The sequence below is a fragment of the Coffea eugenioides genome, chromosome 6, assembly GCF_003713205.1.
Source record: "Coffea eugenioides isolate CCC68of chromosome 6, Ceug_1.0, whole genome shotgun sequence".
NCBI lineage: Eukaryota > Viridiplantae > Streptophyta > Magnoliopsida > Gentianales > Rubiaceae > Coffea > Coffea eugenioides.
The window spans coordinates 25,521,879-25,536,678 of NC_040040.1; positions in this window are offsets into that span (position 1 = coordinate 25,521,879).

A 14,800-nucleotide genomic window follows, 5' to 3' on the forward strand; every position below is an offset into this window, starting at 1 on the left:
TTTTTCAATAGATTGTTTTAGATTTTTGTAGAACTATTTTGGATAATACATGAGGTACAGTTTGGTGCAGAGTTATATTACATTTTCACCTATTTGACAAAACTATAAGTTTTCATATGTCCAACAATTGACGAAATGTTGTCAATACACAATCTTAGGGACAAAAATACCGCTTTGACTGTAAAGTATGTTAGTCTCTATAAAGTGTGTCAATGTATTTGAAAGAAAACTGTAAAGGCTAGTTTCACAAGTATAATGATGCTTTTACTCATTGCTTTAGCAGGATTATTATATTTAAATAGCCGAAATGTCTCAAAAGCTTCTTATATTTTCTCTACATGTTTAAATTTGAAATAACTTGCAATCATTTCAAGTCTGATGAGTAAATCATTATTAATTCATGATAATTTTGATGTTAACGAAAATTATGATTAACATGAAAAAGTTCAACAAATTTAGGAATCTGAAGATAAGAAAATCCTTGTCTTGGCGTAGAGCAATGACTGAAAAACGTCATTACAAATCTAATTGACTTCATTGTTTGAACAAATCCCAAAGGAAGATTAGAAGTAGAACTAATTGACTTTGTTGTTTGAAGAAAAAATTAGCGACGAAGAATCAAATTATCACTATATTTATTCCTTTTTCTACTTCTTCTTCCAAGTGCAGTTTGAAGAAAAAATTAGCAGTGACGTCTTTTAATCAAATTAACACGTGTACATTGTAGAAACCACCAATCAATTCTAGCGGCATTTATTAAAACAATGAATAAGTTCTTCATCATTGTATATCACAAATCTGTTATGTGTATCTAAATACATAATCTACAAGAAAGTTTGTTGGTCTACATCAAAAGACTACCCAAGCAACTTTACTTTTATTTGTATTATTAGAAAAGCACACCCTATGGGTGTGCAAATTTGAAAAAAATAATTTAGTTGTTTTTGTTAAAACCAATAGGGTGTGCAAATTTGAAAAAAATAATTTAGTTGTTTTTGTTAAAACCAATAGAAGTTATTAGAATTTTTTTGACAAATAAAAAAAGAAGTTATGATTTTTCATTGGCAAACAAATCAAAAAAATAAAATTTACTAGAAGTGGAAGTTATTAAAACTTACTAAACTTAAAGTAGTTGTCTTTAGTAAATCTTTACTTTTGTAAGGGCAAAATTGAAGGCCTAATACCAAATCCCCTCCTTATGCTTTATATATAGAAAAATTGAAGATAGCACAAATGTAAATCACACTAAAGTTAAGTAAAAGTGAGTATAGTTAAGTGTATCTATTAGATCAGGGGAAGGGAGTGTAAGCGAGAGATCTCAAATTTGAATCCTCCCACTTACACTAAACAAAAAAAATATTTTTTTAAAAAATGTATGTATATTAGATAAAAACCTGTTTAAGGTCCTAATCATTTGAGCAAGTCAAACCAAATTCAACTGTCATACAAGTATTTCGTGAACTCATCCATATCAATAAAAAGTATACATAATGCATATTGAAAATTAAAATCACCATCCTCCCAAACCTCCCCACCCACCCTTCCCCTACAAAAGAAAAATAAAAGTAAAGATATATGAGATTAAGCTAAAAGAAACAGAACAATAGCGTTTGCAAGCCTATGAAGTTTATGTACCTTAACATCTAGACAACTCTATTTGTCTCTTTTTTTTTGTACCAATAATAGAATTGAATGCCTCAAAAAGGTGACCTCTCTTTCCTGTGAAATACATACTCGAGATAATTAATGAAAATATGAATTCTCAACTCTTAGGGAAACTAAAATATTGTGAAGTGAGACACAAAATTAAAAGGTGAAAATCCACAGAGATGGCTTCATTCTCTACTACAATTTTCTTAAGATTTGGTGCATCCAACTTTCTGGAACACAATTGCTTCAACTTCCTAGAGCACATTATTTTTAAATGAGTTAGACAAGAAAATTTGAATGCACAATTCTTGCGGTGACTACCACCAAGCTTAGAAGATTTCGGAGGAATATTACACTTGTACTTACATAATGTATTGTTATATATAGGCACAAGTATTTGGTACCTTTATGTGACACATGATAGGTTTTTTTAAATGATTATGAGATAATAGTGATTTTTGTAGTTAGCCCTTCTATCTTTTTAAAAGCTTCAACCCCATGTTAACTCCAGAAATTGAAAGCGCAATTTCTCCAAATTTCCTTTCTTTATTCACCGGTCAATTGTCCAAATTTTCGTTCACAACTTTTTTTAAAAACAAAAATTAAATCCTAAACCACGCAAAGCCAAAACCAGTTCCCAGTATATCTAATAATTCCTTCCAATATATTATTAACATCCAAAAATATGTAGTGGCTGATTTCATGCAAAAATTAAACATTGAAAACAAAAGGCAAAATATGAGACATAGAACCGACACAGTAGCTAAAAATACTTTTTTTTTTAATGAAAAACACTAAAATCTTAATTGAAGATATTGTTCATGCATGTCGTGAAAAAACCAAGCACAAGAATCATACCAATAGAATAATAACAAAGCAGACATCACGAATAGAGTGGAATGTAAAGACTAATGTTTTGAAACATGAGTCGTTAATTGAACTAATGATGTGTTCGGATCATAGTTCAATCGGTTGGACCGATTCAATGATTTTTTAAAAATAAATTATATAAATATATGTGCACAGAATAACACGTCCAATAGACTAATTTAAGACTTTATATGATAAAAAGTTTAATATTTTCAAAGAATTTCGACTTTCAGAAGTAATTTTTTTAAATTATAAGTTAAAAAATAAAATTTATCTCAATTGTATCTACCAAAAAATAATCTTAAATTCTACCCAAAAACACCACAATATTCTGAAATTAGACAAAACTCATGCCTTTGGGTATTTGACATTGTGAGTTTAAACTTTAAATCAAATCTTTTGGAATTGAAGATTGCAACTTTTATTTTTTTTTAAATTTGGAATTTGGAGGAAGTTAGGAAACTAGAAAATAGAAATGAAAACTTGATAGGAGACAAAAGCCCAAAAGAAAGTGAGTAGGGTATGGGCCGTATGGCACTTAGTGATTAGTTTTACGGTTAAGGAGAACCTATTCATTTTTATTTTTATTTTTGTCAATTTCATAGAGAAAAATAAAAAACCTCCGATTCAATGGTCCATTCTAGTTTGAATGGGTCACACAATTCTTATCAGTTCCTAGGTCCAATCAACCCAATGTATGAATTGAATTAAAGCCATGGCCGGTTCGCAATCTTACTGACCGAACCGACCGGTCCAACTGAGGTTTCAAAACAATGGTAAAGACCTATAGTAAAGCATAGATTTTTTGGACGCTTAGTATAGAAGTTACAGTAATGCAGAAAATGATGAAAAGTAGATCCATGACATTGGAAGGAGAGTAGACAGAAGAAGAAGATACGAGTAAAGTCAAGGATATTCAGTATTGAAAAAAAATGACCACTATGTTTGAGGACAAAATTCGTTTGTAGGAGTCTTTAGAAATTTTGTGGCCTTCTTAGTTATTTACCAAATTTAAAAGAAAGGGATAATTTTAGAAACTTCCCTCGAGATTTTTGACAATTTCACCTAGTACCCTTGAGGTTTTCAATATTACACTTACCTCCCTTAACCCTATAAATGAACATAATAACCTTAACATGTTAATATTTTTTTATGTAATTAAACAATTCGCTCCTAATCTTGTGCATATGAATGTATCATACAATTAGACATTTAATGGAGACAAAAACAAGATATTCACCCATGAAATAACCAATTATGTCCTAAACATAATTTTAACATACTACAAATTAATTTTAATTTTGCTTGGAGGATCTAGAGATAAATAGAAGATTTCAGATGAAGGTTTAAAAAAGATGGGGCTATTGTTGGTACTCCAACATTTGAGAGATAAGATATTACACTAATGCGGTTGGTGAAATTTTTTGGGTTAATAATGCTAATTTGGTTTTTATCATTTTTAACTTAGATAGAGGTTTTAGAATTTAGAAACTGATGGTGTGGTAATCTTGGTGATAATAGTAACAATTTGAGATGTGGGAATACAAAAGGTTTAATACAGTAAATATGATAGTTGAAAGTAGGATTGAGATTCTATGTATGTTCCTTTCTTTTTTTAAGAATTTTATAAGAAGGTAAAATGAACTTTACAATTTCATGAAGACATTTTGGATTATTTGTTCAAAATTTTGACATTGAATGGTTTTTGTTACCAAAATGATAAACTCAAGGAAAATATGTGTAATTCTTTAAATCTCAAGAGAACTAGGTGAAATTGTCAAACAACTGAAGTGTGGTTTCTGAAATTATCCCTACGAGAAATCATCTCAAGGGCATAACATGCATTATTAATAGCTAAAAGCCTAATCAGCGCTGTGTTTTTTTCCCTACACATAGGGTCAAAAAATGAATTTACGAGAATGCCTATGTACCAAGTTGTCTAATATTGCTCCACAAAAGATTCAAATAACTCTCTGAAATTATTAAAAGGTCCCCAAAGCAAGCAGTTGAAAGTTGAAGCCATGTGAATACTAACATATGAATTATATACATCTTTCCCTGAATTCATATTCTTATCCCCAGTGATCTTGATGTGATACTCACTTGGACACAATCTAAACAACGAACACCAATGGTTTGGCAGCGGAAATATGACCCAATCTAATCCCCAAAGTAGCGAACATTATTGATACTATCTCAACCCACTACTTAACGAATTAGCTAACCAAACTATAAATAGAGGAACGCCACAACCAAGGAGTTACTTGATTAATAAGTTCGCTTGAATAACTTGAGAAAGATTCTCAAATATTCAAAGAAGCTCTCTTGGAAAGAGAAAAGTGAAAACTCACAATTTTATTAATTCAAAAATTGATTATGAAGGTCTCTTGCTTTGGTTATTTATAGCCATATACTTGACAACCTAAAATGAATTAGATTCACTTAAACTAGAAATCTTAAAATGAATTGGATTCACTTGTTCCCTAAACTAACAACTAATTTAATTCGGTTATCCAAACAAGGTCTGGCCGAATTTTAGACTACAAGAAACGACTCCATTTAACAAGGACAAATGACAATAAAATCCTTGCTTAACAACACCAAATAAAACAACTTGGACTAATTAGCTAACTAAATCGATTTGCTTGGACAATCTTCATGTTCTCACCAGATCTTCTCATGGCTAGTTGATCAATTAAATACATTCATTACAATGCACGTACCTGGTGGTTATTATTATATTGTAGATCGGTATACATATGCTTGTGGGTTACTAGTATTATTATTTACTTTACTCATATTCTTATCTGATCTTCTCATGCCTCATCAATTAGATACGTGTTATAACAACTCATGTACTTTTTGGTTATTATTGTATTATGGATCAAAGTGAGTATTTTTATTTTTTTGTTATCATCGGCATCATTGGTTTGGAGTAGAACAATATTTGCTTAATTTTGTAAAATAAACGGTGGGTGTAGTTAAGTAAACAATCATTGCTATGAACATAGTACTTTTTTGGCAATAATCTTTATGTCTTACCACCATCATAACAAAACTTATTACCTTTACAGCTAAAATTAATACTTAGTTGGAAAACTGACCATTTAATCCTGGAGGTAGAAGCAGGCCATAGCCGTGTTTTCTTGTTCTTATACTTCTACTTAAACAATGCATGGACATTATGACAAATTATGCAAAATTATGATTATGATTTGTGGTTTTACACCCACAAAAAAACATACTTAAGTGCTGAACTAAAAGAGAGATTAAAAAAATATAAGCACATACCTCTTTTTGTTGGATTGATATGAAAACCAAGGTGATAATCCCAACAGAGAATTGCTGAGAGATATAAGTGAAGTTGTGAATAGGTAAAATGAAGGACAAAGAATTTGTGGGTGGGAAAGTTGAGAAACTACAATCAACAAGAAGGCAAATTTATAGGGGATAGATATGATACCTTGCTAATGCAGCTGGAAATGGAAATCCCATTTTTGGTTAGTAGTTTTTACACTCTATACTATATTCCTTAGAATGGTAACCATCACTTTTATTCTTTCCCCGTCACTTTTACTGTTCTAAAGGAAATAAAGTTACACACTTGCACAAGTAATATTATGGGGACAAGTCAAGAATCAAAGCCTGAAAAAGCAAAATTCAAAACAATTATGGTAGAGTAAAGATTGCTTCTGGGAAATTCGCTAGCCCATCGATGACTCAATTTCATCCTACAAAAGAATATTGAAGATGCAAAAAGCAAATTTCTAGTTAACATGTGAAAAACAAGATCTTACTTATTATATTCATTGTTCAATATATTTATGTCTAATATATATACACATACACGGGAGGAGCCAAAGCTTGGAATTTGGGTGGCAAAATTTATAAAGATATATGCTTAAGGGGCACTCTTATACTTTCGTAAAAAAAAATTTTGGGTACTTATATTGATACAAGTGAAAACTTTTAGTATGTTAAGAAAGTATAAAAGGACTTCTAAAATCCTGGGACGGCAAAATCTAATTTCTACAGGGATGTATGTGAAATATTAACAAATTTTTAAGAGGGCAATTGCGCCTCCCTACCCTTCTTGCATCCGTCATGTACACATATATACAAGTACACTTGTTTGAATCTGGAGAAGGTACCATTATATTATTTTTGGTTCTGCCTACTTGTAGTCACTATAATATTTAAGTGTACATCAATCCAAGGACGGAACTAGGGAGGGGCATGAAGGACCATCTTCTCCCCTTTTTCCTCTCTTAAGTTCTTGATATTCATATTTTTTTCCTTAAAATTTTGAAAATTTTGAAAAACTTTTATGTCAAAAAAACTTTTAAGCTATTAGCCTACCTCAATCAAAAAATTTCAAAAAATGTCAGGTTGATTCGAATGTTTATATGCATAAATATTTCGTTCCCTCGAACTAATATTTTTCATTCCATCCTTGCATCAAACTTGTTGTATAGAATATATATGAAATATTTTAGTGTTATATATATATTATATACCTACTATTTTACAGATAAAATATAATATAGTAAATAAGATAGTCGTACAAAATTGGATGTAACCACAACTTTGCCTGTCCCAAATCCCTTTTGTCCAACCTCAAGGAAAATTTGTTTATGTTTAAGTATAGTTTAGATATGCTAGGCATGCCAATAAATCTATCTTCCACAAACCCAATCCAACCGATCCTTTTTTTGTTTTTGGTCTTAACATTTAAACCCAAACCATATTCATCCTCAAACCTTATATGAGAATTATAGGTTTCGTCAGAGCTTGATTTTGTACAATCCAAACTCAGACCCTTATCAAGACTCAAACCATATCTAAACTCACATGCATACCTTAATTATTCATTAATAATATAGTAGCTATGTCTTAGAATGTTTTATTACCTAACGAAATTTTTATTAAATAGTTGAAAAACTATAACAAGAATTAACAAACATTTATAGGGGAGAGAGGGCAAAAGATCTTCTATTATATATTTATCTGACTTGTGTTACACTCTTTGGTCAGCGTAAATTGTTTAATATTTGGTGTATTTTTTAACCAAGTTAGTGTACTCGAGGCTTGCACAAAAATTGTATTTTATTGGTGTAAGTCTTACAACATTTGATATGCACAAAACCAAGCGGAAAGATACACCAATATTCAACAACTTACACCAACCTGAGGTATAACATGGGTGTAACGTAGACTTCTACAATAGAAATTAAATCCTTTGCTAGATAGAGAGAAGATACTTTCTAGTGTAACCGGAAGTTTGAATCCCATTTTTGCTCTGCAGTTATAACATTCTGTCCTATAGCCTTTGGAATGGTAATCATGACTTCTATCTTTTCCTTGTCACTTTTACTTTGTGAAGAAATGATGGTCCACAACTACTTTAATGGTACAAGTAAAGAATCGCAAATCCTCAAAAAGAACAAACTCAAAAATAATCTCATGAAGCAAAGAATGCTTCTAGCCAATTTGTTACCCCCACAATTGTTGTTCTTATAGGACAAAAGAATATTGAAGTTGCCTTTTGCCTCAAAAAGAACAAATTCAAAACAATCTAGTGGAGCAAAGTATGCTTCTGCCCAATTTGTTAGCCCCGCAATTGGGATCTCATCCCACAAAAAAAATACGAAGATACAAAAGAAAAAAATGAAGTTAAAATGTGAAATAATTGAATATATTTGTCCAAATGCCTCCAACCCGCAGTCAAATTGTTGTTTACATTTTGATATAGGTTAGATGTATAATTGTGCTGTTAGAAGGAAGTGTTTTGATCTATAGAATTAGACAAGGAAGGATAGAAGAGAATTAAAGAATTGAAAAAAAGTCGAGCAGGGTCCCTATTACCCTTGTAAGTGATTTCATTCCTGTGGGTACATGTCCATGATGCATATGGTATCAAAGGGGAGGAAAAAGAAGGAAGAAAGTTAATGGTTAGGAAATAATAGATAATCCTCAATATCAAACCTTACACCTGTGACGCCCCCACTTCTCCCTAAGGCGAACCAAAGGGCATCCGCGGAACGCCTACCTGGCTCTCGCCAGGACTCAAGCAATTCCATTCAAACTTATTACCGGACCACACAATACGAGTCAATAACTTAGATACAATAAATGCGGAAGCGTTCAAGTTTAATGAAAGTCATCCGTTATCCGACCCGCACATCGGGTGTTCAACAACCATTATATATATCTCAAATATACATCATGCTCCAAAAGTTACATTCGGATTCCAAAATATAATCCAAAAGCCAAGACATAGTCAAAAGTAATAGAAACCCTAAACAAAAGTGTATTAGGAAGGTTTCTTCGATACCTCGCCAAATTCAATCCTGTTAAGGAAAACAAATCTACAGGGTGAGCAAAACGCTCGTGAGGCCAAGAACACACATGCAGACACATAGTTCAGATAACAAGCCCAAATAACAATTCAAATAATAGCTTGCAAGTAATTAATAACGCCAACAAAATGTAACCAGAAACAATTCAAGGATATGGAAGCTCTCAGGAGCTAAGTTCCACATTTTGCCGATGTCATTCGTATATCTCCCCGTGATGACTCTCCGTCAACCGGGTTGATATTTTCATATCCGTAGTTCACCACTTACTTCTCATCCGTCCACCATACACCGCTTCGGGCCCGCACGACATTTATAAGACGATACTTCATGAGTATGCCAAGCGAGATCTCTCAATAGATCAAGCTTATCATGTGAATCTCATGGCTCACCAAGGTTCCCGACCAGGCCCATGCCGGCTCGAGTTCCAAGGTCGGCCTATGAGTTTGGGCGTCCCCTATGTATCATGTAAATGTCGAGGAGATTCACTCCATCGACGTATGCAATCATAGCATACCATGTCATATATTCAAGCATTTGACAGGTTTAAGCATGTATCTTAGGTCATGTAAACCAGGCAAAGCATGTTAAACATGAGTCATTTGTTCAAATGAGAACGAGTGCGATTAAGTACACACTCGACTCCATTTTTCAAAACCAAATAGACTAAGCATGTAATCAGGTAAGTCAAGCATGAATCAAGTCTTTAGAGTTCAAGTAGGCATACACTTGACACTCACCAAGTTATGCAAGCAAGTAGGTTGGAGGGAGAGTTCAAACTTCCACGGTAGGGTCCTCTTGGAGGTCCTCGTGCGTGCCTGAGTATCGAATAGAAGACAATTTCTATAAGTCCCCAAGTGGCGAGAAAGATTGAACACGTGTAGGGCTCGGAAATATTTTGAAAATTTCGTTTAAGCTTGTCTTTGAAGTTGGATTCTCAAAAGGTGCAGGACTCGAGTAAAATTGGATTATTATTCTCGAAATCATTGGATGGAAACGAGTACGAGCGAATCGATTGCAAAACGAACGATCAAAATCGGAAGTGGGATGGCCACGTCACAATCTGGCCGGAACCTGGCCGGATATCCGGCCGGATTTCTGGTCGGATTGGAGGCAGTAGCCATCCTTATTTTTTTCAAATCTCAACTACAATCCGGCCGCTTATCCGGCCAGAAACTGGCCGGATTCAAGGCCGGATTTTAGAAAAATGCTTCCCGCGTGGATTTCTTTTGAATTTTCCAGAATTCTCGATTTTTGGTAAAATCTTTGAAAAATCATAACTTCTTTTGTACTAGTCAAAAATTGGAAAACTTGGTACCGTTGGAATCGTCTTTGAAGTTACTAAAAGTTCTTAGAAGACACTGTTCCATGAATCGAAATGGAAGGTATTCAAAAAATGAGTTTAAAGTTGCTGTTCCAAATCACCCAGGATTGAGCCCGGGTTGGTTTTTCGCTAACTTTGGAAATTCGGCAGAATTCACTCGTTGCAAACCAGCCCTTGAAATTTATAGCTCAATTAGAGGTGCAAGTAAGGTTTAGGACAGAACAAGCGGATCGAGAATCGGAGTTTCGAGTATCAAGATATGGTAGCTCAAAATTGGGAAAAATTCAAGACTGTTACAAAATTTCCAGATTTGGTTCCGACTTTGGACCTTTTATTAAGTGTCGAAACGGATTTGGATTGACACCAAATTTTGCAGTATAATACTCCCATATGAAGGGTATCTCTCTATCAAATTTCATAGAAAAATACCCTCGGAAAGGGGGTTAATCAATCAACCAAAGTTTGGAAAAATCCATAAGGCAATCTGTCCAAATCTAAGGTTTTCAAAAACGGGGCAGTCGCCGTATTTCGCTCATAACTCCCTCAATTTAACTCGGAATTGGGAATGGTTGATAGTGTTAGAAAATATATTCACAGGGCTAAAATTTCACAGAAGAAATATTTTCAAGTTTCAGCATGCAACTAGCTCGAAATTAAGCCTAAAGTTGCAGCATCATCAAATCATTTCGGCAGAACGGAGAAACAGGGCAGCTGAATTCAGATGAATGGTGCGGTTCACACACATGGAAACAGAATATGAATTATACACCGTGGGAAACATGGGAACGTCTAGTTTCAAATGCCGCTAACGGCACTCGATTTCGACGTCGGAGTACGGAGTTATGGACGAAACACGAACACTGGTCTGGTTACGACGTCAACCGTTTCCAGATTACTAGCTTTGGAAAATAAATTCTTTTGATCAACCAAAACTCAATATTTTTCAACGAAATTTTGTACACAACTTCTACAACATGTAAACAACACAATCAAGACATTAAATCCTCAAATATCTGCAGTAAAGTGGCCGAACAAACAGGGGCAAAATGGTCAAACTTGGCCATTGCACTCAACGTGAGTTTCCAGCAGTTTTCCTTCAACAAATCACTAACTTAAACACTGATCTGATATCATAAACTTCATCAAGCACAAAATCAGAAACAACCCAAGAGTGGGAATTCATAGAGCCCACTTTTTTTTCCAACAATACAAGCTACTAAAGTGAAGATTCCAGCTCAAATGCATAAATCAACCTCCATAAGACAAGTTTAAGGTAATTGATCATTACCTACTTTGATGGTTGTTTAAATCAGAATTTTCGGTCCCTTTGAAGCTTGAAGAAAACCGTGAAAGCTCCTCCCCTTTTCAGCTTAATGTGTTGTCCAAGTGTAGAGCTAAGTGTATGTGAAGTTTTGGTTGAATCTATGGAAGTTTGGTAGTGATTTTTGTGAGCTTGGTAGAAGGAATGGTGAAGCTGCTGCGGCTGAAGCTATCCGTCCATTGCAGCTAGAAGAAATGAGATGCGGTTCTGGTTTCCTTTGCGTACAAAAGACGCTTGACGTCTAATATTTTAAATATGTCAAATCAATTACAACTAGTGCCCTACGCGCGCGTTTTGTGTTCGATTTCTCTTACGTTTGTTGCACTAGTGCACTAAACCTCTAGGGTACCTATATTCATATAAATATTATTCATTATTAATTGTCCCAAAATAATGGTCCAAAGTCCCTCAATTAAGCGCGCACGTGAAAACACGTAATTTAAATTTAGGCGCGATAAAATGAAACCTTCGACAAATTCTTATAACGATCGTACCACTAACTATCACTTGAGTATTTAAACCTAAATTTACCTATTTTAGGACCATTGTACATGTCTCCAAATTTTCGAGCTTATTGTACTCCCAATTGGCTAAAGTTTTTCAGACACGTTTTCACTTTTCACTAATCAAGTTTTTAAGAAAATAATTCTTGAAATGAGACGCTTTAAAAATATAACGAAACTATAAAACCATGTACTTAGGTCTAATAAGGCTAGAAAATATTATTCGGGGCAAAAATCCAAATAGATAATTAATTGAGCCAAAATTAGGGGTTTTAAAAATAATAATTTTACGAGTTCTCACGTGAATTGAGTATTAATTCCTCCATTAACCTTTCTTAATCTATTATTGATCGTTCTTAATTCTCCAATATTAATACACTCCCGATTCAAGTATAGCATAGAAAAACGTGCACCCGTCGTTCCGGACTAAACAAATTTTCGAAAAGCGAATTTTTCAACAAAACGCTTTAAAAATATAAAGAGGCGTCATTCCATATAAATGGATTTAAAATGGTCGAAATAACTAATTCGAAGAAAATGAGTGAATAATCATTTAAATATTCCAGTAATATTCTATAAAAATAAGAAAATTTTCGGGTCCTCACATCACCTCTTTTGTAAGCAATTTTTTTTTAGTGTAAGTGGAAGGACTTGAATTCGAAATTTCTAACTTACATTCTCTCCCTTTAAACTATCCAACCCATCCCTTCCCCCACCCTTCCTTTTGCAGGCAGGTTTAACTGACTTGTCTTGAGGTGCAATTAAGTCAGTGGTATAACGGAAATAACTTAAAAAGGCAATATTTTGCAGAACTCAAGTGTAGGCGTGTCTGTGGACTTCTTAACTTATACACGAGTTCATGAAGGTTCATCCATATACTACACTGGAATTAACAAGTAAATTTTAGAATATTTGTCTAGATAAAAATAAAAACTCATACTACTTGTAATAGTATTAAGGAATTCTATAACTTTAGGAATTCTTATCATTTTTCTTACTTTTATTGCATAGTTGTAAAATAGATTTATTTACTTTAATTGTGGTAGTCTAAATAATAAAGAAGTTTGAATTACATTCTAATAATTGATAATCTTTCCTATGAAATTGACATTCAGATATTCCTTATACTCGTGTACTGCCTATGTACTTGCAATAGTAGAAGCTCTATAATGTATAATGTAAAACTTTACAATCATAGAGAGCTCTATGATTACCATTTCCAACACTCAAATCTGTGTAGAGCCACGCAAATGGGTGGTGGCAAAAGACTAGTAATTTAGAAAAAGAGAATCTGCATTCTACAACTTCAAAAGGAAAAAAATGCAGGATCCTTTTGTTGTCAGGAATTATAATCTCCATTGACTTGACTTGTGGAAAACAATGAAAGGACAGATGCCATGTAGTAAAGATTACTGCAGGTTCCAAAAGATTGTGATGAAGGATTAAAGTGCTTTGCCTTAGATGTAGGGACAAAAATTTTTAATATAGTATTCTATAAACTTTTCATTAAGAAAAATAAGTGTTGGAAAAAATATAAATAGGATTGTCAACCAGCTTACCCCAAAAAAAGCACGGTGAACCTACTCTTTAATTGGGTAGGTAGACTTTGGATCTAAATAATATGTCTGAATTGAATGTGAGTCGAACTTGAATTATACTAGACTCAAATCTGATTGGAGCCCAGCTTGATTCTATAGCGGCTTTCAGTGACCACTTGTGTAATGCAATACCATAAAAATCTCAATTTGAACAATATATTTTTTTAGATTCTGCCTATTTAAAAGACAGAGTCAACCATATTTTTATCTTAGAAACACACCAATAAAGGAACATACTTCAATTTTCTTAAAAACACCCTCAGAGAAACCAAGAAGGTAGGCCCAATTAAATTCTAAAATTATTGTCTAATCACCTTTTGGTCCAGGACACATGCTGGCAAAATTTGAGTGCCTGTTTGAGTTAAGTTTTTTTTTTTTTTTTTTGGAGTTGTGCTGAGAGAATTTATTGTAGACTAGTAATACTTTACGTATTTTACATATGTTTGTATTATCCTAAAATATAATATTTTTTTAGATATTATGAACAGCCATCATAGTTTAACAATAGTATCACATGTATATACTAAATTATTTATTTTACATTCATTATGTAGTTCAGTAAATCATCTACTCATTCATATACTATGTCAATATTCTTTTACTCTTGTAGATGTCTTTGAATTGTCAGCTAGTTGGCTTTCTTTACTTTCTCTAGAGCAAATTAAGCAAAAGCAACAATAACTTTTTGATCCTCGGATCACAATTTCTGTAGTATCCATGTTAATACTTCTGATGATCTTTGAATTGGAGTTAGAATTGTGAATAATCAAGAATTTTTCATTAACAGATAAATTGGGAGTAAGTTGCAAAGGGACATTTTTAGGTAAAAGTGCTTTATTATTTTAATTGTCTCCATAATTCAGGTTTGGTGCTTCATATTTTTTTAATAACTACCAATATTGAATATTATTCGAGAAGAGAGTGCTTAAGGGATCACTAAAAACTAAGACTAGATTCCGCTAACACTCTAATCTAAGACTAATGATATTTTGGGCATCAAAATATCCATCATTTGAGTTGAATTTTTCAATGTTTTGTCATTTTTTGTCATTCTTTGTGTCATTTTATGTAGAGTACTTTGGGTATCACTGAAAACTAAGGCTAATTATACTAACACTTCAATCCAACTAAGACGGCTGGTACTATTGATATCAAAGTATCTATATTTACATCTATAT